This window comes from Canis aureus, chromosome 12, assembly GCF_053574225.1.
Source record: "Canis aureus isolate CA01 chromosome 12, VMU_Caureus_v.1.0, whole genome shotgun sequence".
In the NCBI taxonomy this organism is placed as follows: Eukaryota; Metazoa; Chordata; class Mammalia; order Carnivora; family Canidae; genus Canis; species Canis aureus.
Genome location: NC_135622.1, coordinates 57,282,872 through 57,310,608, shown reverse-complemented (window position 1 = coordinate 57,310,608; position 27,737 = coordinate 57,282,872). Strand labels below are relative to the sequence as shown.

The 27,737-nt window shown below is 55.2% G+C and overlaps 1 pseudogene; it reads left to right on the top strand.

The window, feature by feature from the left end:
- Window positions 1–20,163: 20,163 nt before the first annotated feature.
- LOC144324565 (microtubule-associated protein 1S pseudogene) lies at window positions 20,164–23,180 on the top strand (annotated as a pseudogene).
- The last annotated feature ends 4,557 nt before the right edge of the window (window positions 23,181–27,737 follow it).

The window sequence follows — 27,737 nt, the reverse complement described above, 5'->3', positions numbered from 1 at the left end:
CCATGGTGCTTAGCAGGTGCCTGGCACGTAGTAGCTGCTCAGTAAATGGCAGCCGTGTCTATGACTGTGTGCTGACACGGGGGTGGGACCCACAGCCGTCCACTCTGGCCTCCACGGTCTGGGCTGGGCTTGCATAGCAGCAAGGGGAGGGGACAGGGCACTGCCACACTGTTTGTAGTCAAAAGCAGTCCCCTTGGCACAGGGTTGGTCCCGGCAGGCCCTTCTTTCTGGTTGTCTATCTCCCAGGAACCCCAGAACCCTGTTCTTCCTTCCCGTGATGAAGCAGCTGATGCTCAGAGAGGAGCCATGGTAGGGGAATGGGGTAGGTGATCCCCCAGTCTTTCCTCTTCTCTGAGCCCTGGTTTTCCCACATGGATACAGAGGGATGATTTCTCTGGGCTCCTTCCAGGATTTCAAAGCCTAGGATGTGTTGTGTTAGGGACTCCAGGGGGTGGGGAGGCTGCCTTGCGGTAAGGGGCCTTGGAAGGGAGGCCTTGGGAGAGTCAGGGCCGTCTCTGTGGGGTGCAGAGGCCTGAGCCAATTTTGTGTGCCCCTCCCCTGAGTTTCACCAGGGAAATAGTGGGTCAGGTGACCAAAGGAGATAGAGGAAAGAGGTGGGGCTGGGGGTGCGGGACTCTGTGGAGGTGGAGGGGTCAGGAGGAGGGGATTGTTGCTTGGGGTCCTGGTCTGTGTAGACCTTGGCTCAGTGCGGGCTCTGAAGCCTAAGTGGAGGAAGAAGTTCCTCCTTGGGGAGAGGCCAGGAGGATCCTGGATTAAGAGGTGCCTTCCCCTTGGTTCATCTGGGGGCCGGGTGGGGAGTATCTTTATAGCTATGAAAGCATCTCAGAGTCCAGCTCATCTACTGGAAGGAGGGGACTGTGTCCAGAGAGAATAAGCGATTTGTCTGAGAAACTTCAAGAATTAGGATTAGACGTTGTCCTGGTGTGGGGCAGGCTGGTTGTGGAGGAGTGGCCAGGCAGCTGTGGGAGGCAGGCGGAGGGGCAGCCCTCTCTCCCTGGGGAATCTTTCCAGGGCACGTTAGAACCGCCTGGGAGCTTTACAAAATCCTGGTGGGCAGCCTGCACCCACACCCGTTACATTTGAATCCTAGGGTGACGCCCAGGCACCAGAATTTTGAAAAACTTTAATGTGCACACGAGTCATCTGGAGATCTTGCTAAAATGCAGACTTTGAGTCAGCAGATCTACCTGGGCCCTTGAAATTCTGCATTTCCAGCAAACTCCCAGATACAGCCGCTGCCTTCCAGGAACCCGGGAGCTGGTCCTGAAGCTACACTTGGAGTATCAAGAGGCCGGAACAGGAGCTGGCAAGCTATGGCCTGGGGCCCAAATGTAGCCTGTCGTTTGTACGGTCCATGAGCTAAGAATGTCTTTTACGTTGTTCAGTGGTTTAAAAAAAATAACCAAAGAAAGAATAACGTTTTGTGACACATGCAAAGTGTCTGAGATTCAAATAAGATCTTAGTAGGACAGAGCCACGCCCATTTCTCAGATCATCTCTGGCTGTTCTCAGCTGCAAGGGCGGAGGTGAGTAGTTGTGAAGGAGATCACATGGCTCTCAGAGCCTAAAATATTTCTCATCCCTGGCCCTCTACAGTGACAGTGCGCCAACCCGGGGCTGTGGGAAATGAGATCTCAATTAGGCCTTGAAGAATGAGTAGGAGCTTTCCTGGAAGCAGAAAGAGCTGTGCAAGCACCAAAAGCATCATGAGCAAAGACCCAGGAGCATGGGGCCCACTTCCGAGGGTGGCGGGAATCGTGTCCCTCTCAGTGTCCTGGTGTGTGTGGGGGTCACATCTGCCTTCCTTTCTTTCCTTCTGAGAATCCCCAGGTCCTGGTTGCCTACGTTGGGTTCTCTGCCAAGCCCAGCCCCTGCTTTGCAAACCTCTGTCCCTCCCTTCCTGGCCTCTCCTCCATAGTGTCTCCAAATCTCGCCTATCCTGGGACCAGAGTCTACACGTCCTCTTCTCTGACGTGGGTGATTCTGACAAACTTCTTGGGGCTTGTTAGTTTCTGAGAAAGAAAGAAAGAGAGAAAGAGAGAAAGAAAGACACATTTCTTGGAATCTCGGAATATCCGAGTTAGAAGGAAACTAGGCACCGTCTAGTCCGGGTCTCCCACCACCACACGGGTGGGAAAATGTGGTACAGCATCCTGCGCACTTGAGTTGGGGGGGTTCCTTAGGATCCTGAAATTCGCAGCTGGATTGAGACCCCCCCCCCCCCGCTTCGTTCTCACAATGTTGGGAGCAATGTGCCATCTTGAAAATAGAATTGTGTGTGTAAGTCCGTGTGTGTGTGTGTGTGTGTGTGTGTATAAAAACAAATCATGCAGTGAATTAATTATCCTCAGATCAGGTACCTGAGCCCCAGAGAGTAGAAGCAACAGGCTTGGTGGCCGAGGTGGGAACGCCCCTTGGTGCGCCCCTGGTCTGCAGCCCTCCCTTACCCACAGCGCTCCCAGTCTCCATCAGAACCCAGAGCCCCACAGGCCCCCACCTAGTGTTTGTGCCCCGAGCTTCCTAATGGTGCAAGATGCTGTCATCTGATCTCTTGGAAAGCCATCACTCCAGATGGGCTGGTTCTGGTGGTGGGGTGTTTTTTTTTTTTAAGGAAAGATTGAGAAGGAAAACACATTTCCTGAGCAAGCAGCTTTGGATCAGATGCTCGGGCCATGCACAGTTCAAGATCCATGTTGGCAGTTGTAGGAGGTGTCTGGAGCATAAAACCTGCCATCTGGGGTCTGGAGGTACCACCTAAAACAATGAAACAAAATACCCAGAAAACGGGGTGGGGGAAGGAAATCTGTGAAAATGGCAAGACCTGGAGTTATTTCACATATACTTCCTGAAAAGCCCTGAGGGGCAGGTAAGACTCCAGCAGTTGCCCGTGGTTTCCGTAACAGGTGCACATTGCCTGGTTGCAAGGGGTCCTGCTAACGGGGGAGCTCTGGCGGCCGACGGTCAGGCCGGGGATGCTTGGGAGGCAGGGGGTCCTTGCCTGCCCCTGGGCCTCCCCCCGGCCCTGCAGGACCATAATGAAATGTCTCCCCGGGCCTCCTGACATCTGGGAAACGAGGGACAGGTGTTTGCAGAGCAGCCTCCTACCTTCCCGCCGCAGACAGCACGGCTCTGTGCACCGCGCTCGCAGGGAGGTATCTGGCAGCAGGCTCGTAAGGGGATCTCAGCTGTCCCCCTAATCTGAGGTGGGAGCCCCTCTGAAATGCTTTTCTCCACTCGTAGCCACCTAAGACGTTGCTACAGGGATGCTGCGGGTTTCCAAAAGGGAAAGAAATTAAAACAAGGATGAGGGGATGGCGCTCTGTTATGTCACCGTTCCTGATGTGGTCACTGTCCGCCGGCCGGACTTGGAGCCAGGGCTGCCATCATCGTGACTTGATTTCCCTCTCTGGACAACCGGCTGGGAAGGTGTGACACTCGCGTGTCAGGTGCCTGTGGTCACGCAGCTGAAGGCAGGGGAGTGTGGGCGTCTGGCGGAGCGCGGTGGGGTGCCTGCCACCCTGCACAGCAGCGTCTGTCCCCGCCGCTGCCGGCCCTTCCATCGGGCTAGCTGGGAGGGAGAGGGCAGCCCCGCACGGGGGCCTCCCCAGACACAGGTGTGATGCCCGCGGACAAGAGCTTGTCTGGCAAAATGGGACGTGTGCTTGCTATGGTGGCAGCCCAGCTCCACGAGAGGGGGCAGAGGGTCACACACAGGCCAGCTGCTGGCACACCTGTTGGCTCAGTGGTCGCGAGCTGGGCTTGGAAGCCAGGGGCCTTGTCTCTGCCACGTTGGGCTTTGTGTGGCTCCTCGCTGGGTTTGGAGGGCTGGGTCTGACCTGGCCTTGGCCTCGAGGCCTCAGGGGAGGCCCGGCCAGCTCACGGGTGCCCTGCAGCCTCCAGGCGCACTGGCTGCCATCCCTGTCTTGCACCTGAGTGGGTGTGGGAGGTGGGAACCAGAGCCCACGGCACCCCTCCAGCCCCACATAAATAGTGTGGCACTCAAGGCCCTTCAGGCAGACTCAGAGTACCTCTCCAGCCTCATCTCTCACTGTCCCCTCTCCCTCACCCCTCTGTTGCAGCAGAGCCGGAGGCTTCTCGAATCCCAGACACTGGCACCTCTATACTGACTCCTTTGAACGAGGGACTCCTGCCGTTCCTATGGCCCTTGCAACTTTCCACCGTCAGGATTCCACCCCTGCTTCCAGACCAGGCTGAGATGCCCCCTTCCCCCAGCTGACACTGCCCCCTCCCCAGCCCAGAGACGGGCAGCAACTGTTCTGTAGAGACTGGGGAGTCTCACCACTACCCCCTGCACCAGGGGAAAGAGACTGCCCGGGAGTCATGGGGCTCCCAAAAGTCACCAGAACCAGACCTCCAATCCTGTTTCCACATTCACCTCCCTCTTTGTCGGTCCCCCAGCTGCTCCTAGCTACAGGTTTGGGCCAAGTGTCAAAACTGAGGTTTTAGGAATTAGAACCGAAGCTGCCCCCAATCTGCCCATCACATGCACACAGTGTGGCCTGGGCACTAGGGCAGAGCTCAGGGCCTGAGCATCTGAATATGCTTTGCAGACAGTTATTTTCAAACTATGGTTGTCACATCTTCACCTCTTATTTTTTTTTTTAAAGATTTTATTTATTTGACAAGCAGGGGGAGCAGCAGAGGGAAAGGGAGAAGCAGGATCTGTGCTGAGCAGGGAGCCCAACGTGGGGCTCGATCCTGGAACCCTGAGATTGTAACCTGAGTTGAGGGCAGATGCCTAACTGACTGGGCCACCCAGGCACCCCCACGTCTTTACCTTTATGCTTTTTTTTTCATTTTTTATTTATTTTTAAATTTTTTTTAAGATTTTATTTATTCACTTGAGACAGAGAGATACCAAGAAAGAACATGAGGGCAGAGGGAGAGGGAGAAGCAGACTCCCTGCTGAGCAGAGAGCCCGACGTGGGGCTCGATCCCAGGACCCCGGGATCGTGACCTGAGCTGAAGGCAGACGCTCAACCTGTCTGAGCCACCCAGGCAGCCACATCTTAACCTTTTGAAGTTCTCAGCCAGAATGAGGGGTCTACATGCTTCTACTTCTCATAGACCTGGGAGCACATGATAGAAGTGCAAGACTGTGTGTGTGTGTGTGTGTGTATGTGTCTGTGCGTGGATGTGTTCTTGTGCAAAAATACATCAGCTCCTGTCTTCTAAACCAAAGGAAGATACGAAGGCTCCCGGCTCACCCCGAGGCCCCGCACTCCCACTCCACCTCTCTGCCTCCCCGAGGACCTGGTTCCCAGCCAACAGAGGCAGGGACTGCAGGCAGATCTAGTGTCCGTCCTCCGGAGCATCAGCACATCCTTCTCCTGGATCAGACAGGCACGGAGCGTGGGTGACAGGGGACCCCAAATGTCCTTCTTAGCCGGCTGCCCAGAGCACAGGCAGGGAGTGGGCAGGCAGAGACAAGTCTCTCCCAATAACCCACTCTGCGCCCAGCACTTGGCACATTCTCCAGAAAAACTGGAGGCTGGGAAAGCTTCAACGCCTCGGCCAATTTCCCACTATCGGCGGCAGAGTGGCTGGGCCTGGACTGGAGCCACTCCCTGGGGACGCTGCCTTTCCTTGGTGCTGCTGGTTGGGGGACAGTGAGTGACCTGTGCTGTGAGCCCTCGAGGGCAGGTTTGTATCTGGGTCCCAGGTCTATCTCCTGGCACTTAGAGCAGTGCCTGGCACACAGTGGGTGCATCACAAAATAGGAGATGAACTTCTTGTCACCTGCTCTGTGCTTGGCCCCGTGCTGCGAGTGGCCAGACCCCTGGCCAGACCTCGACCTTCTCTTCCTTATGTTCTACAGGGGCCTGTCTTGTCGCTTGGTGGTCGGGGACAGGTCATGAGTTTCCAGTGCAGGGGACGGGGGCTCCCTAACCTGACAATTCCTTGTGGCACCACCTGGGTGTCTACACTTTAACACAATTCTGACACCATCTGCCCAGCGACAGCATCGGATTCCACAGGTGAAGGGCTTGGTCCTATGAGAAGACTCCCTGTCCCAGCTGTGGGTCGGCTGGAAGCTCCAGTGGCCTCCTCTGCCTCAGGATGCCGGTCACAGTTCAGGTTGTCACTGGCTTCTGACCCACTGGCTCTACATCAGAGGTTCCCACGACCCCGTCCTTGGGTTTGATTCATTTGCTAGAGAGGCTCACAGAACCCAGAGAAACACTTTATTTATTAGATTACAGGTTGAGGGATTCCTGGGTGGCTCAGCGGTTTGGCACCTGCCTCTGGCCCAGGGCATGATCCTGGAGACCCGGGATCGAGTCCCGCGTTGGGCTCCCTGCATGGAGCCTGCTTCTCCCTCTGCCTGTGTCTCTGCTTCTCTCTCTCTCTCTCTCTCTCATAAATAAATAAATAAAAATCTTTTAAAAAAAGATTACAGGTTGATTATAAAAGGACATACTTCAAGAACAGCAGGTGGAAGAGATGCGTAGGGCAGGGCACGGGGTAAGGGTGTGGACTTTCCGTGTCCTCTCTGAAACCTACCACTTTCCCCAAACCTCCACGTGTTCACCAATACAAAGGCTCTCAAAACCCTATTGGGGGGGGGGGTGATGGCGTCATTACACAGGTGTGATTGATTCACTCGTTGGCCATCGGCGAGTGGACTCAACTTCCAGTCCCCCTCCCCTCCCCGGGGTGGGCCTGAATGTGCCAACCTCTGATCATGCGGTTGACTCCGCCAGCAGCTGGCCCTGTCCTCGGTGAGTTCCAAAAGTCACCCCCATACCACAGCAGAGGAATCTTGACTGCTCTCATCACTTCGGGAACCCCAAGGGTTTTAGGAGCCCCGCCAGCCATGGGGATGAAGACCAAATACATATACTCTGATTCTGAATCACAATATCACAGCACCTTGGCTCTGTGGCTGTGCCCCGAGGAGCGCCTGCCCGGCCCAGAGGGGTGCTAGGTGTTTACACCGAATGAGCAAGCGCTTCACCGAATCCTCGCTGAGGAAGTCGGAAGGCGTTTAGGTCAGAAAGCCCTAATGTGGGAGGTACCGTGAGCCTCGGCCCAGTGCGGACAACTCTCCTGATTCTGTTCTCGTGCCCGGCCCCCTGCCCGGCCCCGTGCTGGAGGGGCCCTCAGCCTGCCACACACCCGGGGACGTGTCCACAGGGCTGCGTCCACCAGGCCCCGTCCACCGGGCACCCTGTATGGTCCCCGAGACCTTGCTTGCTCCCACGCTCAGGGCCTTCCTGGAGGAAAGCCAGCACCCTCCTGGCCCTACCATGAACAATGAGGGATTTATAGCAGAGTTTCCCAGAGCAGAGCCCGGAGCGGGGCCTGGTGGGTGAAGTGGGTTCCGGCCCAGCGCACAGGCCACGCTGTTTCTGCCACTCCTCGGGGAAGCCCCACTGCAAAACGGGGGCCTTCACTCGGTTCAGGGAGCCTGTGGGAAGTGGAATCACGTCTGAGAGCTGGGCAGGCGACTCCCTAGACCCTCGTCCCCTCTCTGCTTCCGGTGGGTCTTGAGCTTCGGGTCTGGCTGGGAAGCCACCTTCTTCCCAGAGGATGTTCCGAAGCAGCATTCAGAACACAAGGGGAGCCCCCTGCCACCCTCACTTCCCAAAGCCAGCATCCCCCAGAGAAAACGGCCGCTCAGGGGTCTGGGTCAGGACACCTCGGGGGCCGCAGCTGCATCTCGTGTAGCCCATTTACTATAAGAGCTCACGAACTTGTCCCCTGCTTCCCGTCGTGGCCCTGAAATCCATTTTTGTGCAACAAAGGGATTTGTCAAAACTGCTGATCCAACAAGTTGTCACCTGGTTTATCCTCCTCCTTCCCCACTCCTCCCCCACCAAGCTCGGCCCTTGAGGTGAGGTCCACGTTCCTTGTCATCCCTTGGAGGCCTCGGGGATGAGGCAGTATGGCTTGCTCCTCTCTCGCTCCTTCTGTTCCACTCTCACACGGGCCATCCAGCAGGATGCTCTGGGCTCCAAGCCACCGGGAAACCGGACCCGTACGGACCTAAACAGTAGGGTGATGCTTTATGCTGAGGGCAGGTGGGCTTCAGGCTTGGCTTGATCCAGGAGCCTGGTTTCCTCTCCCTGCAGCTCTCCTAGCCCTGCTTCCTCATAGGTGGGCCCTATCCTCTGATAGCAGGGTGGCGGCAGCAGGTGTGTGCTCACCTCTACGGGGACAACCAGGAGAAGAGGCGACCAGAATAAAGAGAGCTCTCCCAGAAGATCCCGGCAGATATCCCCTCATCCCCTTTCCAGGGGCCTGAACTGGGTCCTACGCCCATTGTTGGATGTGTTCCTGTAGCCAGGGGAAGGTCGTTTGCCGAGGCCTGGGTTCTGCAGTCCTCGCTGACACGGGCTGGGGCTACTGTGATCAGGCTGGAGTATTCAGGGCCTGTGTCACGTGTATGAACTACTGGCATGTACATGACCTTCGCATGACTCCCTCCCAGGGCCAGGCACCCAAAGGCACAGCTCGCCTCCGTGTCTGCCCCGGGGCCCACTAGGCCTCAGTGAGAGGCCTCCGTGCCCTGCAGGGTTGGCCATTGAGCTTCACAGTCTGGTGACCTGTGGCCGCAGATGGGCCATCTACTGCCAACACCACCGAAGTACAGTGTTGGAGGGAGGGGGGAACACGACAGCAAGAAGCTCCGGTTTGCATTTGGCCAGCTGAGCGGTCACGGGCCCTAGGACCTGTCGTACTCCGCTGGGCAGGCAAAGCCACGTGGAGGGCCATCCAGGCAGGCACGGGCGGATATGTCCTCGTCCACTGTCCCCCACCGTCCCCGGTCTGCCCTTGGTCCTCCCTGGTGGCTGCAGGGGCCCTTCCTAGGCCGCGGCCACGTGCAGCAGGTACCCAAGTGGGGCCCGGGGTCCGTTTTCCGCACTGAGTAGACCAGGCTGCTGCCAGCTGGGCTTATGGTTTCCGGGACATCCTCCCTCCTCCCTGCCTCGTGGGCTTCCAGTCAATTCCATGCTCCAGGGTCAGATACGAGGATCTTGCTGAGCCTGTTTGGTGTGGAAACCCCTCTCTCCTGGCCGTGGGCTCTGTCCCTGCCCCGCCCCGAGCCTTGGCTCCGCGGCCTCCCCATCCCCGCTGGCCCCCACATGGGCCATCAAAGCCATTCTGTTCTATGGGAAGATACCAGCTCCTCCCAGTCCCCGGGCCTCCCAGACACAGTTGGGGACTGTCCGCTAGTGGCCCGTCCCATCTCATCGCTTTCAGCAACCGTCGGCTCTTCTCTGCTGACACGAGCCTCAGGCATGAGTTCGTCCCTAACAAACACCCCTGTGCCTCTCACCGGCCAGAAGTGGGTCATACCCGCGGTTAGGGGACGGCCACGCCCTGGCTGCCATAGGCCTGGGTTCCAGAAAAAATCCCCAGTGGAGGAGGCTTGCAGTAAGGAGGAGGGAGGATGCTGAGCCCAAACCGCCGCGGTGCCCATTACCCTGGAACAGTGGCAACGCCCGGCCCCACCCAACCTTAAAGTCTCTAATGCTCCCTCCCCTTCTGCAGGAACGGGGTAGGATGGCCCCATCTCCACCTGATTACCTCCTGCTCCTTCTACAAGGCACGGCTTCCTGGTCACCTCCTTCGAGAAGCCCTCCCTGATAGCACAGCCTGGGTGCGCTGTTCATCTCTGAGTTCCTTGGCCTCCCTTTAGCAGAGCACCAGCCTCGTCTTGACGCTGGGGCTGAGCCTCCCCTCCTGGCCGTGAGCTCCTCCCTAAGTCACGGAGTTAACAGGAAGCCCACTAAGCATTTAAAGGGGGGTGGGGTTCCGACAATCCCTAGGCCCAGAGCAGCCCAGGCCGGGGCTCAAGTGTCCTTGGAGTGAGTAAGGTAACGAGGAGGTGGGTGAGCAGAGGCTTTGTGGGGAGACCTGGCTGTTTTGGAGCAGGGAAGGATGGGAGCTAGAGCCCTCAGAGGGGGGCGGCCCATGAGGTGTGCACCTGAGCCCAACACCTGAGAGGCTGATGGCAAAGAAAAACGGGTTTTGTCCACGGCTTTGTCAGCAGCCGTGTCGATGGGGGCTGTGCGGCACTGGGCAGGGGGCTGCGCCTGCCCCCGGTGTGACCAGAGCCAGGAAGGATTTGGGAGGCCCCCGTCTGTAGTTCCGGGCCCTGCAGGGAGCCTGACGTGGGACTCGATTCCGGGTCTCCAGGATCACACCCTGGGCCAAAGGCGGCGCTAAGCCGCTGGGCCACCCGGGCTGCCCGCTAACGTTTTATGTAAGACTGTTACCTCCGTATTGGCAAGTGAGACTGGCCTACAGTTTTCTTGTTTTGTGTCATCCTTTTCCCTGAAGAGGCTGGTATCAGGCTTACTTCAGCCTCATAGAGCGAGCTGGGAAACCTTCTATATTGTTCCATTATTTGGAATGAAACATGGTAAGGACCTCAGTGCTTTTAGAACCAATTCCTGGCCCACGGGGCTGTGCATCCCCTACGTACCTCCCTTCTAGCCTCGGCCTCCATGGCCTGCTCTCTCTCTTTCGCTCTATCCTCTAGGACCTTGGGTTTCTTTCAGGCTTTCACTTCCTCCTGCCACAGGACTTTTGCACATGCTGCTTGCTCCCTCTGCTTTCTCTCCTCTGCTTGCTTACTTAGCTTCTCAATGTCCTTCCAGCTGAGGCTCGATCATTAGCCTCTTTCCTTGAGCTCCGTGTCTGGGTCAAAGGCTTCTGAGCTATACTCTCCCTGCACCACGTGCCTCTCTTCGTACGCTCACCACATCTGCAGTTTTACCTTTACTTATGTTTTTTTTATTTAGACAATGAACATCTGTCTTCCCCACTAGACTGCCAGCTCTTTGAGGACAGGGCCTGGGTTTTTGGTTACCTCCAAACTCCCAGAACGCAGCACAGGGCCAAGCACCTAATAAGTCCTTAATAAATACGTAGTGAATGATTGAAAGAATTTGCTGTCCCCCCACCCAAGGAAATGAGGCATTTTAGCTTATTTATGTGAATATCACTTCCCAGCAACCCCAATCTCTGAAAGTCCTATTTTAGAAGTTTCACTTCTGTCGTCACCCTTAGGGCTTCATGTGATAACCTTCTACTTCTCAACACGTCAGTTCTGGTCAGTGACTCCCCACGACGTACAAGTGAGATTGGGTTCTCTCCGCCTCCGCTCCCTCTCTGGGCCCCATGCTTCTAGGTTGTGAATATATGGAACCATATATTCCATCCTGTGTGATTAATTCTGTGTTTTGACCATCAACTGATACTAAACAAATCTAGACTGATAGCCAGCATTTTCAATACCACCAGTGGGTAATTCTTCACCGCAGATGAGGACAGGTGAAGGGGACAGCACACAATTTTATTATTTTTTTTATTTCACTACTCCAATCTGATTTGCCTTCTTGTGTGATCACTGGGATGGTCTGGTTTTTCAACACAGTACTTGCTGAAGATGAACGTGCTTTTCCTGTTGGAGGCGTTCTTTCCAGAGCCTTCCAGTTTCCTGACTGGGTTTGTGCCATTTGCTCTCAAGGTTTGTGACCCAGTTGTCATCCTGCGATCTTTGTTCACGCTGTGCCCCTGGGTGTGGAAGATAGTTTTTAGTTTCTTGTCTGCTACGTCATCCTCTTTCTTGGATCCCTTTTTTTTTTTTTGTTTTCTCGGAGACATATCCTTGGGTGTATCTTTCAGGGTAGACCTGAAGGATGGGAAAAGACCCCAGTTCCACCCACCAGGGTAGGATGCTAAACTCTCTAATCCGTGTCTGTTTGGATTTGTCTTTACTTTGCCCTTGCATGGGACTGCTGGTTGGGCTGGATGACACCTGCCGGACGGATTCGCCCAAAGACAGCTGCTTTTTCTTCTTTTACCAGTCATTTGGTTTTTCACTGTCGAGGCTTTTGGGACTTTTCTATATCTTTGGAATTCTGAAGCTCTATCAGGACATGAAATTTCACCTAGAAAGTGTGCATCTTTTTAAGCTTTTCCCATTCAACACTTGGTAGACTTGTAGTTTGGAAACTCAAGATGTTCTTCAGCTCAGAGAAATTCACTTCCATTATTGCTTTATTTTTTCTCCTGCGTTTCTGCTGGGCTTTTTTCCTTCAAGGACTCTTATTAGAAAGTGAGAATCAGGGGAGCCTGGGTGACTCAGTGGGTTGAGCATCTGCCTTTGGCTCAACTCATGATCCCAGGGTCCTGGGATGGAGCCCTGAGGCAGGCTCCCTGCTCAGGGGCAGGGTATCAGGGGGCAGGGTAGGCAGGTGTCTGCTTCTCCCTCTGCCCCTGCCCCTCCCATCCACACCAGCTCTCTCTGTCTCAAATAAATAAAGTCTTTTTAAAAAGTGAGGATCAATTCTACACGGATATTAATTGTGACTTTGTTTTTGTGTGTGTGGCACAGGTAGTTCTGTTTTCTTTGGCCTTTCTGTCCTATGTTTGAAGATTTTTTGGCTTTACCACCTATATTATTGATTTGGTGTTCAGCTAATGCCCGTTTTATAGTTCTTCTAATTACCTGAATATTTTTTAGAATTATGACTCTTCATTTCCAGGAATTCTTTCTTTTCTGATCACTCCTGTTCTGTATTGGCTATGGTCCTGTGTGACGCTGTTCTCTTGTACAGACACATTCAGGAAGTAGAAGTCAACATTGTTTTTGTGGAGCATGAGCCTGGTGGGTGGAACTGGGGTCTTTCCAGTGTCAGAGCCATGTCTGCACGGAAAAGGCAGGGCTCTGGGTGCAGAGAGATCACAGCTCAAATTCCTCCTTGGGCACAGACCAGCAGCACGACCTTACCTTCTGCAGCCTCAGCTTCCCCGTCTATAAATGGGAAAATACTTCCTACCTGGATGAAAGGGCCGCTATGGGCAAAGCTCCCAGTGGGCCCTCGGATTTGCACATTGGTTGTGAATGAGTCTTCATCAATTAATCCAGCACAAGGTTCTACACGCTTCCCACACCCTTTCACCAGAGTGGAAAATTGCCTTTTGTTTGTCTTCACCCCAGACCTGTCTGGCTTTTTGACTATATATGTGTATGTATGTATTTTAGTAATTTCTGAGCAGCTTCTCATGCATATTCAAGTCCAAGCAGTTAGGATGGAGAATGATTCAAATGTTTGTTGCACCGTGCAATTGATCTTAATATAGCTGCGATCACCAAAGGCTGTGGTTCACCGCCAGCCTCCTCAACGCCCCCGCAACCTGTCTGGGCCTAGGAAGATCAACAAACCGGATACACTTCCGCCCTCAGGCCGAACGGAGGCTAATTGGCAGGGCTGGAGGAGCCCTTTTCATCCTCCTGGATTTTCGTTCTTCTTTTAACCCAGCGCCTGGTTCTTTGTTCATCACCCTTTCCACACATGCCCCGAAGTGGAGAGGAAGAGCAGAGAGATCCTGCGTGTCTCTAAGCTCCGGGCTGAGCCAGCTCCTTCCACGGAGGCCCTGGATTCAGCTCTCCTGTCGTCACAGGCCCAGTGACTGTCCCTGGGACGTGGAAAGGGGGCGCTGTAGGTCACCTGATGGAAAGGGAGCAGCTCTTCCTGCCCAGTCTTCCCAGTGTGAGGGTTGGGACAAGTCATCCACCTTCTCCTCTGGGTACCATGGCCTGGGAGGGGGTTCAGTGTAAGGGAAGTGCTGGGGTCACATGCAGCTTCTAGTTGTGCGAGCTGGGGCGGATGTTCCCCTCTATAGAATGGGGGTGGTAGCAATAGTGCTGAGCCTAAGGAAATAAAGCACTTGCAGGTGTCTGCCCGTGTGCGGGCCAGGGCGGGCTGGCTGCGGGGACTCGGTCCTCCGCGGGCTCAGCAGTGTCTGCGGCAGGAACAGGGCTGAACTGGAGGCTGTGGGGGAGGCAGAGCAGGAATTGCGAATCTACTCTGTAACCGCAGGGGCAGGGGCCCTTTGCGAGCATGGGGTCCCACGTGCCAAAATGTCATCATCATCAAAGCCTCAAACGGGGACCCAGGTGCTGAAGGAAGGCCTGCGTTGCATGGGGCATCCTGTGGGGGTGGGAGGGTATGATGGAAGCTTCCTCACACCGCTCCACTCCTCACCCCTGCACCCCCTCCCCTCAGCCCTCCCACCTTCCCTCCCAGGGGAGCCCTCACCCCCCAACCATCACTTTGCCCCAGACCTTCTAGTGCTCCAGGCCCATCGTGCTCCGGCCTCTATCCCCATCCAGCCCACTTCCTTTCACCTACAGGTCTCCTCATTCTTGTCCTCCAGGACTCAACCTAAATCCCACCTTCAAATCCGCAGTCCCACCCACTCCTCTGGGCACCCGGTCCCCCGGTTTACAGGCTGCACAGCACCCCACATCCGGCCTGGATGAGCATCATCTCTGGGGATGGAGCCCGCAGGCTGGTCAGTTGCATAAAGGGGCAGCTTGGGTCAGTGTCCTCACACTTGAGCCTTTACTGGGATGCCCTGAGAGTGTGTTAAAGTGCACCTCACTGGGCCCACCCAGAGCTAGTGGGGCTGAGAATTTGCATTTTGAACAGTTTTTCAGGTGATGTTGATCCTGCTGATTGGGCACCTCACTTTGAGAACCACTGGCTTAGGGTCGTGGGAGCCTGGATGAGGTCAGGAAAGCAGCTCCTGGCCACCCTGGCTCTGGGACCTGCCATCTCCAGCTTTGACATTTAGCAAACACTTGCTTATAGAACTAAGTCCAGAGACTACAGAGCAGCCTCTTAACCTTCTGGTTGTCCCTGGAGGGGACAGTGACTCCAAGGAGGATGGGGACTGGGACACCACCAGAAATTGTATTTGGTCTCTGTCCCCAGTTCTTGACACAGTGCTCCTAAAACCCCTATAATTTCTTGAGTGAGGGGGGCTGATAGGAATGTCTACACAGAGCTCCTAAATCCCTTGGAAGTCTCTAGGGAGTGGGGGCATCTTCTGTTCTAATGAGGCAACTCTTGGTGGCTCCTGGGTACCTGCAGGTTCCGGCCAGTCACCATGATTAGAAGCTTGGGACTTTCAGTCCCATTTTCTGGGAATGAGAAGGGGCTGGAGATTGAGTTAATGATTTCTTATGTTCATAAAAAATCCTTAAACTTCTAGATTGATAACCAGAGGGGTGCACCTCAACTCTGCCCCTTGGCCTGTGTCCTGGAGAAAGATGGAGACGTTTCTAACATTGGAATAATATTTTCCCACCCTCGTCAGCACACATGCACCTGTGCACACGTGTGCACGCACACACACACACACAAAGTGCACTTACACGCAGGCCTCCACTTCATGGCCTCAGACCACAGAGTTAAAAGTTTTCAGCTGGGAAGATTTTGGAGACACCAAATTCAATCTTTCCATTTTTAGTGATGGAAAGACAAAGGTCCAGAGGAGGGTGACACAGTTTATTCTTCTATTCAGCAGGCTCTGACACATTGTCTACACTATGGCTGGCTCATGACGTGATGATGGCAGAGAAGAATGTTTCCCCGACCCCCAGAGAGTTATGGGCTCAGAGGATCAAGGGTCTCCCGGGAAATGGTGCAGAGGCCCGAGGGGACTGGCAGTACTGGAGGGGGCAGGCCAGGCCAGGGAAGTCTCTGCAGAGGAGAAGGCTCTGGGCTGAGAGGGGCATGCACAGCACCATGTTGTCATGTGGGACTTTGTGCGCCCCAGATGTCCCATCCCCAGCCCCCGACCCCTGGGCTCAGAACTCAGGAGAGCTCAGGAAGCTTTTGAATAAACTTGAGACAGCTCCATTTCTTCTCCTGGAGACCCCAAAAGGCAACTCACAAGGGCTCTGGCTGGAGCTACACAGGGTGGGGGCTGTGAATAGACAGCTGCTGGAAAGCAAGGCCTATGTGGGGGGACAGTTGGCAGTTGGGGCTCAGATTGGTCAGGGCCTGGATTGTCAGGGTCTGTAGGTCATGGGAAGGGATGGAGGAACTGGTACTGAGAGGTGGGAAGGACCATTCTGGAGAATCTACATCAGGCCTGCTCCTCAAGCCTCTTCAGGGCTGGAAAATTGAGGGTTATCTCTAGGTCGAGAATCCAGTCAGGTGGGGGCCCCAACCTAATAAATTGTCTTATCTGACACGTGACATATAACATGGTGGGGGCCACCAGGTGGCACTACTACATGACTTCTAGAAATGTACGTTCTTGTGTAGGGAGGTGAGCTGTCAGGGGATGTGGCATTAGTCCAAGGGAGGAGGGCTCCACGCCCTCGCGTTCCTCAGCACTGGTCCGGTCTTCCCAACGCCAGCAACCCAACTTGTAAGGGGAGACACTTGTCTTATAAACACTTCTGGCGTCAGCCCTCTTTTCTCTTACGGGCTAAAAGTGTTGAACTTTTTGATTCTGTAGCTCCCTTGGACACACAGGTGGAATTGCTTCTTGGGATCCAGCCTTAATCACCCACTCTCCACAGGATCACCCATGGATCACGGTCATCCATGAGATTCATGCACAGCCAACCTAATGCTGCCTGGGCCCAGGGCTTTGAGATGAATAAGGCATGAGCCCTGGCCTCAGGAAGGCGGGATAGAAACATCACACATGCAGGGTGTCCCTCCATTCCAAGGGAGGACGTCAAGATGAAAAAAAGACCCTGGATCCTCAAGAGGCTCGGAGCCCTAAGCCAAAGTTCAGGGCCTTGGGCTGGTGATAAACCACATGACTTCTGGATACAGGAAAGCTCTGCGCAGACTGGGGTTTCCAAGACATCTTCATGGATTATGCGGTGAATGAAACAGATCATTTGAAATAAAGACTGTCTGAGAAAATGCTGGCCGTCTGATCTGTGTACACAGTTTCCTGATCCTGAATAAAGGCATTGGATGGGGCATGGGGTCCTTGGAACCACGCGCCGCTGGACCATCGAGCACAACAGGGTCTGTTGGAAAGAACAAGGCCTTTGGAGCCAACAGGCCTTGGTTCACACTCTCACTTATTGATTCTGTTACGTTGGAGGGATTACTGGATTTCTCTGAGCTTGGAAGGAGCAGCCCTCAAGGGGCTGTGTGAGTGAGTTAGAGGGAGCAGGGCCTAGTGTCCGAGCCAGAGGAGGTGGCCACTCCACTCCTCCCTCTGGCCCCTTCCCTGACCTCTCTCCATCCTGGACTACGCCACAGGCCCTCCAGAGACATCTACAGACCCTGCTCACCACCTGACTGATGATCACCGATGGGACCGAGGGCTTAGACCCCGGGACGTCAGCTCTTCCTCTGCTTCATGTGTGGCCTTGCTCATTCTTGCTGCTGGCACCTGTTCTTGGATCCATGCAGCTCCCACAGCTTCCTGCCCCTGCAGGTTCCCCTTCAGCTTCCCTCTCAGCCCCAGAACCTGGCCTGGGGACTCCTGGTCCTGACCCGGCTTTGGGGGATGGGGGGTAGCCGGCTTCCCAAAATCCAGAGATTGGGGTTTCTGGAGTCCTGAGTGTCACTGAGGGGAAGCGGCCAGAGAGGGAGCACTCCCCCACTCACAGCGCAGCCCCCAGAAGTGCAGCCTTTTCAACATTTGGAAAGGTGAAGCACTGACATGAATTGTAAGGCTCTGCTTCAGAGACACCGGGGGAAATGACAGGACGTGAAGCAGGGGAGGAGACAGGTGGAGACGCTAAGCAGAGGTGGGCCTCTTGCTGCCTGCACCTGACCCTGGGCCACCTTCCCCTGATGCTAACAGCTAACACTTACGAGCTCCAGGTAGGTGATGCAAGCGACATGTATCACCCACCCCCACTCCAGTCCTGACGAAACCCTTCCCAGGCGGTATTTTTTCTTAAGGTTTATTATTTATTTCAGAGAAGGAGAAAGAGCACTGGCGGAAGGGGCAGAGGGAGAAGGAGAGAGAGAATCTCAAGCAGACTCTGCACTGAGTGTGGGGCCTGACGTGGGGCTCGATCTCATGACCATGTGATCACAACCTGAGCTGAAACCAAGAGTCAGACACTTAACCGATTGTGCCCTCCAGGCACCCCCCCCCCGCTCCCCCCCCCCGCAGTATTATTTTGATTATCTTTGCTTTGCAATTGGGAACCTGGGTGCAAAGAAGTGTCCTACAGCTTATTGGAGGTGAGCAGGACTCCAGCCTTCCAGGTCTGAGCCTGAGGCCGCACAGAGAACAGCAGGCCTGCCATCCTCCCAGGCTAGGGTCTCTGGGTCTCCCCACCAGGTCTCCTGGCCCCAGCTGCTCGGGCTCCAGCCCTGTGGTGGGCAGGGGGCTCAGTCCGCTCACTGCTTCTCGTGCACTTGAGGATCCCGAGGTTCCAAGGGCCAGGGGGTCCCCCCAGGCCAGACACCAATGGGAGCAGAGTATGTGTGCATGGCCCCAGGGCCTGGCCAAACCCCAGGGTGGGGGGGAGTGGTCTGGAGACAAAGCCAAACAAGAAAACAGTCAGCCCTTCTTACATCAAGGGAACTCTGGGGACAAGGAAATATTTCCAAGCCTTTTTTAAAAAAACGTCTGAAATCCATATTTATGATTTGTAATAGCAAAGAGAAAGAATATCTACACCAACTGCTAGAAACAGATCAATAGGCACTGATTTGGGGGAGGAAATATGCACGTATTACGAAAAGTCAGTCATCTCCGTTGGGTTTTGAGCACTTGACAAGAGAAGCCTGTGATTTCTGTATCTCTGCCTGCGACCTGCGACACGGGAGGCTCTGGCCACCAGCCCTGTGTGCCGCACTGAACACGGTGAAGAGCCAAGGAGAAGGAGGGCAGAGTAGGACCGAATAGGAACGACAAGCCTGGTTCCATGCTGGCAGCTGGGAACTGCATCTGCTGGGCGCCCACAGGTGCATCTCCCCTGCGCCTCCTAAGCTGCCGGGGGTCTCTCCAGTCCAAGGCTCACCCAGAGTACTAAGCTTTCTTTTTCTTTTCTTTTCCTTTTTTAAAATATTTTATTTATGTCTTCATGAGAGACAAGACAGAGAGGCAGAGATATAGGCAGAGGGAGATGCAGGCCCCCTATGGGGAGTGGGACTCAATCCCAGGACCCCGGGATCACGCCCTGAGCCGAAGGCAGATGCTCAACCACGGAGCCACCCAGGCGCCCCTCAGCTTTCTTTATTGGAAACATGTTATATGCTTATTATACAAAATTTAAATAAGTCCTATAGGTATAAATTAAAAGCATAAATTCAGCTGCACGGAGATAAGGAGGCATCACGCACATTTCGGTGATTTTGGAGAACATTCTTGGGATCTCTCTCCAGGCACAGACAGTTCCCCCCACCCCTCCGCCCGCAGGGAGCCTTGGAGGGCAAGAAGGGAGGAGGCCACAGCCGCACTGCTGTCTCCCCCGGGCAGGTATTAGCATGGGCCACCATAACAAGATACTGCTGACTTGGTGGCTGAAACAACAGAAATTTGTTTTCTCGCAGCTCTAGAGGCTGGACATCTGAGATCAGACACCAGAGGGGTTGGTGTCTGGTGAGGCTCCTCGTGGCCCACACGTGGCCACCTTCTTGCAGGGCGCTCATGTGGTCCCTGTCCTCGCTGTGACAGGGGCAGAGAGAAGGCAGGCACTCTGGTGTCTCTTCTCATAAGGGCGCTAACCCCATCCTGGGGCCCCACCCCATGACCTCGTTTGACCCCAAGTACCTCCCAAAGGCCCCATCTGCAAATGCCATCATGTAGGGGTTTGCGCTTCCACATATGACTTTTGAGGGGATGCAAACATTCTGTCCCGAACAGGAGAAGTGCCCTATGAGGTACCGACTATGTGCCCCGCATGGTGCTTGCTGTTTTGCTTCCACTGGATTATTTGTCCTCGAACACTCTGAAAAGCATGTCTTACTGTCCCCATTTTACATATCAACAAATGAAGGTTTGGGGCACGTGGGTGGCTCAGTTGTTGAGCGTCTGTCTTGGACTCAGGTCATGAGCCTGTGGTCCTGGGATTGAATTCGCATCCAGCTCCCAGGGGGAGCCTGTGTCTCCCTCTGCCTTTGTCTCTGCCTCTCTCTGTGTCTTTCACGAATAAATAAATAAAATAAAATAAAAAAAGAAATGAAGATTCGAGGCAAAGTTGGAATTTAAACAAGGATGTCCCTTTTGCTGCTAGGTGATTTCATGAAAAAGAAAATCCCAAAATGGCCCCAAGGGAAAGGAGCTGCCCTATTAGAGGGCTGGGGGGCAGCTCTGGCCCCTCCTTTGCACCCTCCCCTCCCACCTCTGCCCACAGAGAGGCTCCCCTGCGGAGGAATGGACCGAGGAGGCTGCTTGGCAGGTGCAGATGCTTCATGGGCCCAGGAAACGCCCTGCACCGACCCTTCGAGTCACAGAAGGGGTTTCTCAGAACGTTGCGGCTTGTGACATCAAGCCTCAAATCAAGCAGAATAAGTCCTTAAGGATAGTTTTCTCTAGCGATTATACTGGCTGTTGAGTAAACCTTATTAGTAATTAGTTTGCCAAAGATAGCAGCCCCTCGGGGAGCAGAGAAATGGTAATTACTGCAGCAGCCGGTCCGGCTATTTCCTGCAAAAATCAACACCAACCCCTTGGAGATTTCTCGGGAGCATTTTAAACCCCAGAGCCTCAGGCCCAGGCTCTGCTGCTCACCGAGCGCATGCGGCTCTTTGAGACTCAGTTTAACTCCCTGCCCGGCACTTCACCTCCAACCCTGCAGACCTGCGCCCTTGCCAACTAGCTGGGGTGCAGCGGGTGTTGTGGGTGCGTCAGAGGTGCAGGCACAGACATTTGAGTTGAGCAGCCAGGATCCCGCAAGCAGCAGCATGGGGCGTCCAGGGGGTGCATATGAGGAAGGGGGGATCGTGTGGAGAAGCATCTGGGGCCTCACACCAGGGTGAGCTCCATCCTGAACCCACGGGGAGCGCCTGGGAAGTTTAAAGCAGGGAACGGACCAGATCAGATCATTGGTCGAAAGGAAAATTTTCAGGATAGGGTGGCAGTGGGGCTGGAAGGTGGGGGTGGGAGGGGAATGCAGCAGGGAGACCCGTGAGGGCTCCATGCAGTGATTACGGGGTGGGGGGCTGCGTCAGGGACCTGCCCAGGGGAGCAGTGGCAGATCTCTGCAGACCTTACCGGGGCATTCGGCAGAGCGTGGGTAATGAGGGAATCATTTGGAGTTTTGTTTCCGTGTGACTTTGGAGAATCTGGGACCTCTGTGTCCCGCCCCCGTAACACTGGCATTGCTGCCAGCTGAGGTAGGCTCCCCACACTCCACAGAGGTAGACGAGTCCCTGTCCGTGTCCTTCGAGCAGGTGCTTCCGCCACCACCTGCCACTGCGAGCGAGGCTGGGCTGAGCCTCCCACTCCGTGGCCCCCGGGTACGGCGATCAGCCTCCCCGCATGATGTGGACCTGTGCCTGGTGTCACCTTGCGAGTTTGAGCACCGAAAGGCTGTGCCCATGGTACCAGCACCCGCATCCCCCGGCAGCTCAGATAGTAGTGCTCGGTCCCAGGAGTGGGCGGGCGCTCCAGGGGCCGAGGAGATGCCACCCACATCCGTCCACGAGTCCCTGCCCACCCTGTCTGACTCAGACCCCCTGCCTGCCGCCTCTGGCACCACGGACTCAGATGAGGACATGGAGGGCTTTGGGGTCCCTCGCCATGACCCACTGCCCAAGCCTCTCAAGTTCCCCCCACCGCGGCCCACCCCACCCAGCATATGCATGGTGGACCCTGAGATGCTGCCCCCTGAGCAGGCACGGCTGACAGAGGGCCTCAGCCGCACCCAGAAGTCCCTGGCTTGCCCCAACCCCAGCACTGCTGCCCCCAAAGCCACTGCAGCGAGCGCTGCCAAAACCAAGGGACTGGCTGGTGGAGACAGGGCCAGTCGGCCGCTCAGCACCCGGAGTGAGCCCAGTGACAAGGGAGGTCGGGCACCTCTGTCCAGAAAGACCTCAGTCTCCAAGATGACCACTCGGGGCCCATCTGGGTCAGCTGGCAGCCGGCCAGGTGGGTCAGCAGCCCCTCCAGGGTCCCCCGTCTACCTTGACCTGGCCTATCTGCCCAGCGGGAGCAGTGCCCGGCTAGTGGACGAGGAATTCTTCCGGCGGGTGCGTGCACTCTGCTATGTCATCAGTGGCCAGGACCAGCGCAAGGAAGAGGGCATGTGGGCCGTCCTGGATGCACTACTCGCGGGCAAGCAGCAGTGGGACCGTGACCTCCAGGTGACCCTGATCCCCACCTTCGATTCAGTGGCAATGCATGAGTGGTACGAGGAGACGCATGCTCGGCACCAGGCGCTGGGCATCACAGTGCTGGGCAGCAATAGCACCGTGTCCATGCAGGACGAGGCCTTCCCCGCCTGCAAGGTGGAGTTCTAGCTCCGTTCCCGACACCCACCCCCTCAGCCCGGAATCTGCCACTGTCCCGAGATTCCCCTGCATCAGAAATAACACGATGCCGTCATCAGGTGGTGACCGGGGGTGGTGACTGCAGTCCGAGCAACGGGTGGTCTTCCCAGAGGGAGGACAGGCTGCGCAGATGGGAGTCCTAGGGACGCCTGCGTTCAGGGGCTGGAGGGGGGCACAGCTCAGGAGACCAGGAGGAGCACGAGAGCCGGCCAAGCAGGTCCAGCAGAGGGCGAGGGCAGCGGCAGGTGTCAGGTGCAGAGGGACCACCGGAGGACGTGGAGATACGAAGGCTTTGAGAACCTGTTGGGGGGTCAGTGGTGAGGGTGGACACGGTGGTGGTTGCTGAGGAGTGAGCAGAGGTGGTAAGGTGAAGGCCCAGCCCTTCTGAGGGCCAGGAGAGCCCTGGGCGTGGGTGCGGCCACAAGGAAGAGGCAGGGCACAGCCAGGGTGCCTGAGCACCGGGGAAGGGTGCAGGGGAGCCTGTCCTGGGAGTGATGACCCCGGGCCAGAGGCACCCGGGGCTGGTGGGTGACGACTCCGTCTATTCTCAGGCCCGAGGTCAACTCCCTATTGGGCTCTGGGCAACTTCCAACTGCTCTCTGGGCTCCGCTTCCAGGGCTGGCTCAGTCCATGACCTGCCTTCAGTGGAACGGCTGGGGGGCACTGAGGGCCTGGGCAGAGGGGTCTCTCTTCGTCCTTGCACAACCCCGTAGGGAGGTACCACTGTCCACACTGTATACGTGAGTAAGCCGGGACTCAGGCCCACACGCCCAAGTCTGCCCAGTAGTGAGTGGCAATGCCAGGCTTCAACTCCCGCCTGCCTGGCCCCGGCCGACGATCCTCCCCCTCCCCGGGAGCATCGCTGACTCAGGTGTGGCATAGGCAGGGGAGGCCGAGGGGTGGCTGGCGGCTGCTTGGATCGGGGGACAGATGGCTGGGTGGGTGTATGGGTGCATGGGTGGGTGGAGAAAGAAACTAATTTGCCAATAAATGCATCTCATCTCTTCCGGCCTGCTTTCTTCAGGGTGATTTTTTTTTTCCTGTTTTGAGTAAAGGCTCAGACTTCGATGTGGTGTGACTGTGTGTAGGTGATGTGTGTGTCTGAGAGTGTGTGAATGTGTGAGCGTGTGTGTCTGTGAGTGTGAGCCTGCGTGTGTGAGTACGAGAGGGTGAGTGCGTGTGTATGCATGTGCATGTGTGCGTGTGCACGAATGTGAGTGTAGCCTCCTGTGGCCTCACGGAGATGGGTTGAGTCCCTGGCTCTCTCTGCTGCAGTCCCCAGATTGGCCTTGCTCAGGTGCTGGCTTTGCGTCTGGCCACCTTCTAGGGTCCGCAATGCCAAACGTGGGATTCTGGCCCTTGTCTTGCCCCAGGAGCATCTCCATTCTGTCCACGGGCCTTTTCTGGTCCACCAGCCTCCTTGTCACCTGGAATCCCCTCCCCAGGGAGCCTGGGAACTTCCAGACCCTCTGCAGTGCTCACAGGTGTCTGCTCCATTGTCATAGCCAGGACTCCTCCCTCCCCAGGGCCACACGCTGGCTCCTGCACTCCAAGAGGAACCAGGGGTGTGGGCACAGGGTCTCTGCTCACACAGGCTCCCCACACCTTCCTGGATGTCTGTGTACCTGCCCCAGCCCCAGGCTAGGTACAGGGTGGGGAGGATGGGGCACAACTCATCGCCCTGTTCCCTCCTTGCTCCTCTCCCACAGGTCAGAGGGGCAGGTGTTCATTCCCAGGACCCCAGCTGGCAAATCCTCACTTACCACTTCTCTCCCCATCTACTGACCTTAGTTCTTGATGTTTAGTAAGAGGTTAGGATTCAGAAAGTATTTCTGGGCAAATCCTGGTTTTCAGGGAGACTATCTTACTATGGACCCAAAATCCTACTCTGGATGTTGCCTTCCTCTTTCTCATTTCTGTCTCAATAACCCAAATCGGGGGGATCTGAGGGGCTCAGTGGTAGAGCAACTGCCTTCAGTTCAGGCTGTGATCCTGGGTCCCCGGATCGAGTCCCACATTGGGTTCTCCAGAGGGAGCCTCCCTCTGCCTGTGTCTCTGCCTTTGTCTCTCTCTGTGTCTCTCATGAATAAATAAATAAAATCTTAAAAAAAAAAAAAAAAAAACAACCCAAATCGTCCCCGAGGAAAACCGGGGATCCCACTGCTGCATAGGAAGACATATAAAGACAAAACCCACTATTTTGGGAAGTCCTTCTCACTAGCTGGGGGTGTGAGGGTTACGCTGGCTCAGGGATTTGAGGGTTGAAATGCCTGGTTCAGACCTCAAAAGTTAGAAGGAAAAGGTGGAGGGAACTGGCACTTAATAAAGTCACCGTGGCCAAGTGCGTTCCCTTCAACTCCTGAATCTCCCCCATCTGTGTCTAGGCTGGGATTTTACAGACAGGAAACAAGGCTCAGAGACGGAAGGCAGCTTAGCCAAGGCTACACAGCCAGAGAGGGAAAGAGGCAGGACTCCAGCCCAGAGCTCCTGATCCCAAGGCTGAGCTCCTTCCAGCTGCCACGGCGATGCTCTTGCTCAGCAAGCGCAGCTGTCTGGGGCTTGCAGCCCAGTGCAGGGAATGTCCAGGGCACCGCCAGCGTCCCCCACCGGCCCAACTTCCCAGCTCTCTGGAAGGGAGGTAAGGACACAGTCTCCAGGCCCCGTCCTCCAAGGAGCAGCCTCTGGGTCACAGGAGCAGGTGACACGCACCCAAGGGCAAGGAGCCAGGGGTGAGAGAAAGGAGGAAGGAGGTAGTGGGGGTCAGGGGTGCTCTGGAGCTGAGAGAGCGGTCACCCCTTCCAGGAGCTGCAGGCCACCTACGATGGCTGCAGGGGGGCTGCTGGAAGCTGGCTTGAGCACCTCCCAGCCCCGAGGTGGGGGACCAGCTGAGAAAGTAACGGGAACCAGCAGGTGTCGGCTCCGACCAGCCCGTGGCCGGGCTCTAGCCCTCTCTCTCTGCACAGCAGCGCTGACGGCAGAAAAAGGTTTGCACGGCAGACCCGTCTGTATTTTCATGGGCCATCAGGAAACGTTCATCTGGCGCATGTGATTACGTGGGTATCGTGGGGATAAATCCAGATGGTCACCGACTATTGTTCAATATCACATAGATGCTCCTCGAGGCATGCTCTAGACGGGATGCGGACCATGTTGCGGAGGGAGGGACCCCAGGGGCCCTCTCCTCAACCCCCTCCTTCCCTGGGGCCTTGACCGGCACCCAGGATGCCTGGCCCTGTGCTGCTGCCCCTGGGTGCCATGTGATGAACTACTCAGAACATAGTTTCAAAAAAATACATTTTTCTCATTATGAAAGTAATTTGCATTTAGTAAAAAGGCAAAAAAGCGTAAGGAAGAAAGTAGAACCAGCTAGATGAGTGCTGTTGACATACTTTCAACCTTACCTATATCTACAAAATACTCTCATACGTGTTTTCCATAAACATCCAACACATGGATTATATGTCCATATGCATAAAATATGTTCATAATTGATAACATATTGTAACATCGTTTGTATTTTTTCGGGGGAGGGCATAAAAAATTCCTCAGAAACATAACTTTTAGAGACGGCCCGACAATAGTCCATCATATAAAAACACACTGGTGCACGCCGGGGTGTGCTGTGTTTCTCCACCAAAAATACTGCAGCGTGTGGGAAATACACCGTGCTGTCCCCTCCCGGGGCCAAGGGCCCGACCTCCGCAGATATTTGGAGAATGTGCTACACAGGGACCGGAGGTACAGGTGGGATCCCGTAAGGCCAGGGCACCTGCTGAACCCTCACCCCCTTCCCAGACCTGAAAGGGAGCGCCTGTTTTCCACAGCATGGCCCATCTTGAGCATTAAAAAAAAAAACATTGCAAATGCAAAAGGCAAAAATGGCATCTCTTTTTATTGAGATGCTGAAAGCTCTTTATTTTTTTTTAAGATTTTATTTATTTATTCATGAGAGACACAGAGAGAGAGGCAGAGACACAGGCAGAGGGAGAAGCAGGCTCCATGCAGGGAGCCCGATGCGGGACTCGATCCCGGGCCTCCAGGATCCTGCTCTGGGCCGAAGGCAGGTGCTCAACCACTGAGTCACCCGGGCGTCCCTGAAAGCTCTTTAAATGCTAAACCCCACCAAGCCACAGAAAGCCATCTCCCTGCTTCTAAGCCCTTCACCAATTTCCTGTTACTAAGCAATCTGGCAGCTGGGCTTCTGGCAGCCTCTTACAGCTGGCCTGAGGGTACCAGGCCTGGCAGGGAGGGGGGGGGGGACCATGGCAATGACCCCTGCCCTGGGACTGCTTCCTGCAGGTGCAATGTGCAGAAGCAGGAAGTTATCCTAGCAGAGTTCCAGCACATTCCCAGGGAGCCCGTGCGTCTGCCCGCCTTTCCTCCTGCCTTGAGGAGGCAGCTGGCGTGACTACAGTTTGTTTGCATCAGGAACCACCAGTTGTCTTTTGTTGGTCCCTATTATGAAACAAACCCCTGAACCACAGTGTGTCAGAGTTGGAGGACTCTGAGATGGAGCCTCAGAGAGGCAGGTAACTTTTTGGAGGTCGCACAACGGGGTGCTGGCCCAGATCTTTGCCTTTTATCTAGCTCCTCTACAGCTCTTTTGGATCTTTTCAGAATGCTCTGTGCTCATTATTACATTTTATTCTCAAAAGAATCCTATAAAGTAGGCAGAGCTGAGAGTATGGGTGTGAAATCACTCTGGTGATGATGCTGGTGATGCTGATGACGGTAAGAACACCAGTGACCAGAGCTAATGTTTACTTTCTCTGTACCTAAGTCTCTGCTGGGTGTTTTATAAGAATAATCTCCTTTAATTGTTGTAAAAACCCTAAAGACGAGGTTCTTTAAAAAAAAAGATTTTAATAATTTGCTTGAGAGAGAGAGAGAGAGCACAAGCAGGAGGAGGGGCAGAGGGACAAGCAGACTTCCATGCTAAGCAGGGAACCCCCCAGGCTCAACTCGGAGTTTGACGTGGGGCTTGATGTGGGGCTCAATCCCAGGACCTCGGGATCATGACCTGAGCCAAAGTCAGATGCATAACCAACTGAGCCAGCCAGGTGCCCCAAAGACATAGGTTCTGTTATCAATTCCTGCTTATCGGGGAGGAAGCAGGTTCAGAAGTTACTTGGACACTCATTGCCACCACTTACATGATGATCTCAGATCACCCAAGAGATCTGGGGAGTAGTTGCCATCAGAGAGCGGCTCTAATGCTGTCTGGGGCCTGCCACACAAGGAAGGTTCTAGAAACTAGCTAAGCCAGGAGTCCTCCCGATGCCCACCATGGATAGCCTTTCTGCGCTGCTCAGGAGTGACGGCCCTCTGCAGCCCAGGCTCCAGAAACAGGGTGAAGAGGAGATGACGAGGGTGTGGCAGGGATGTCGGGGAAGGGTGGTCGAGAGGAGGAGCCGCAGGCCGGAGGATGCATTCCATCTTTGCCGTCTTGGATTTGAA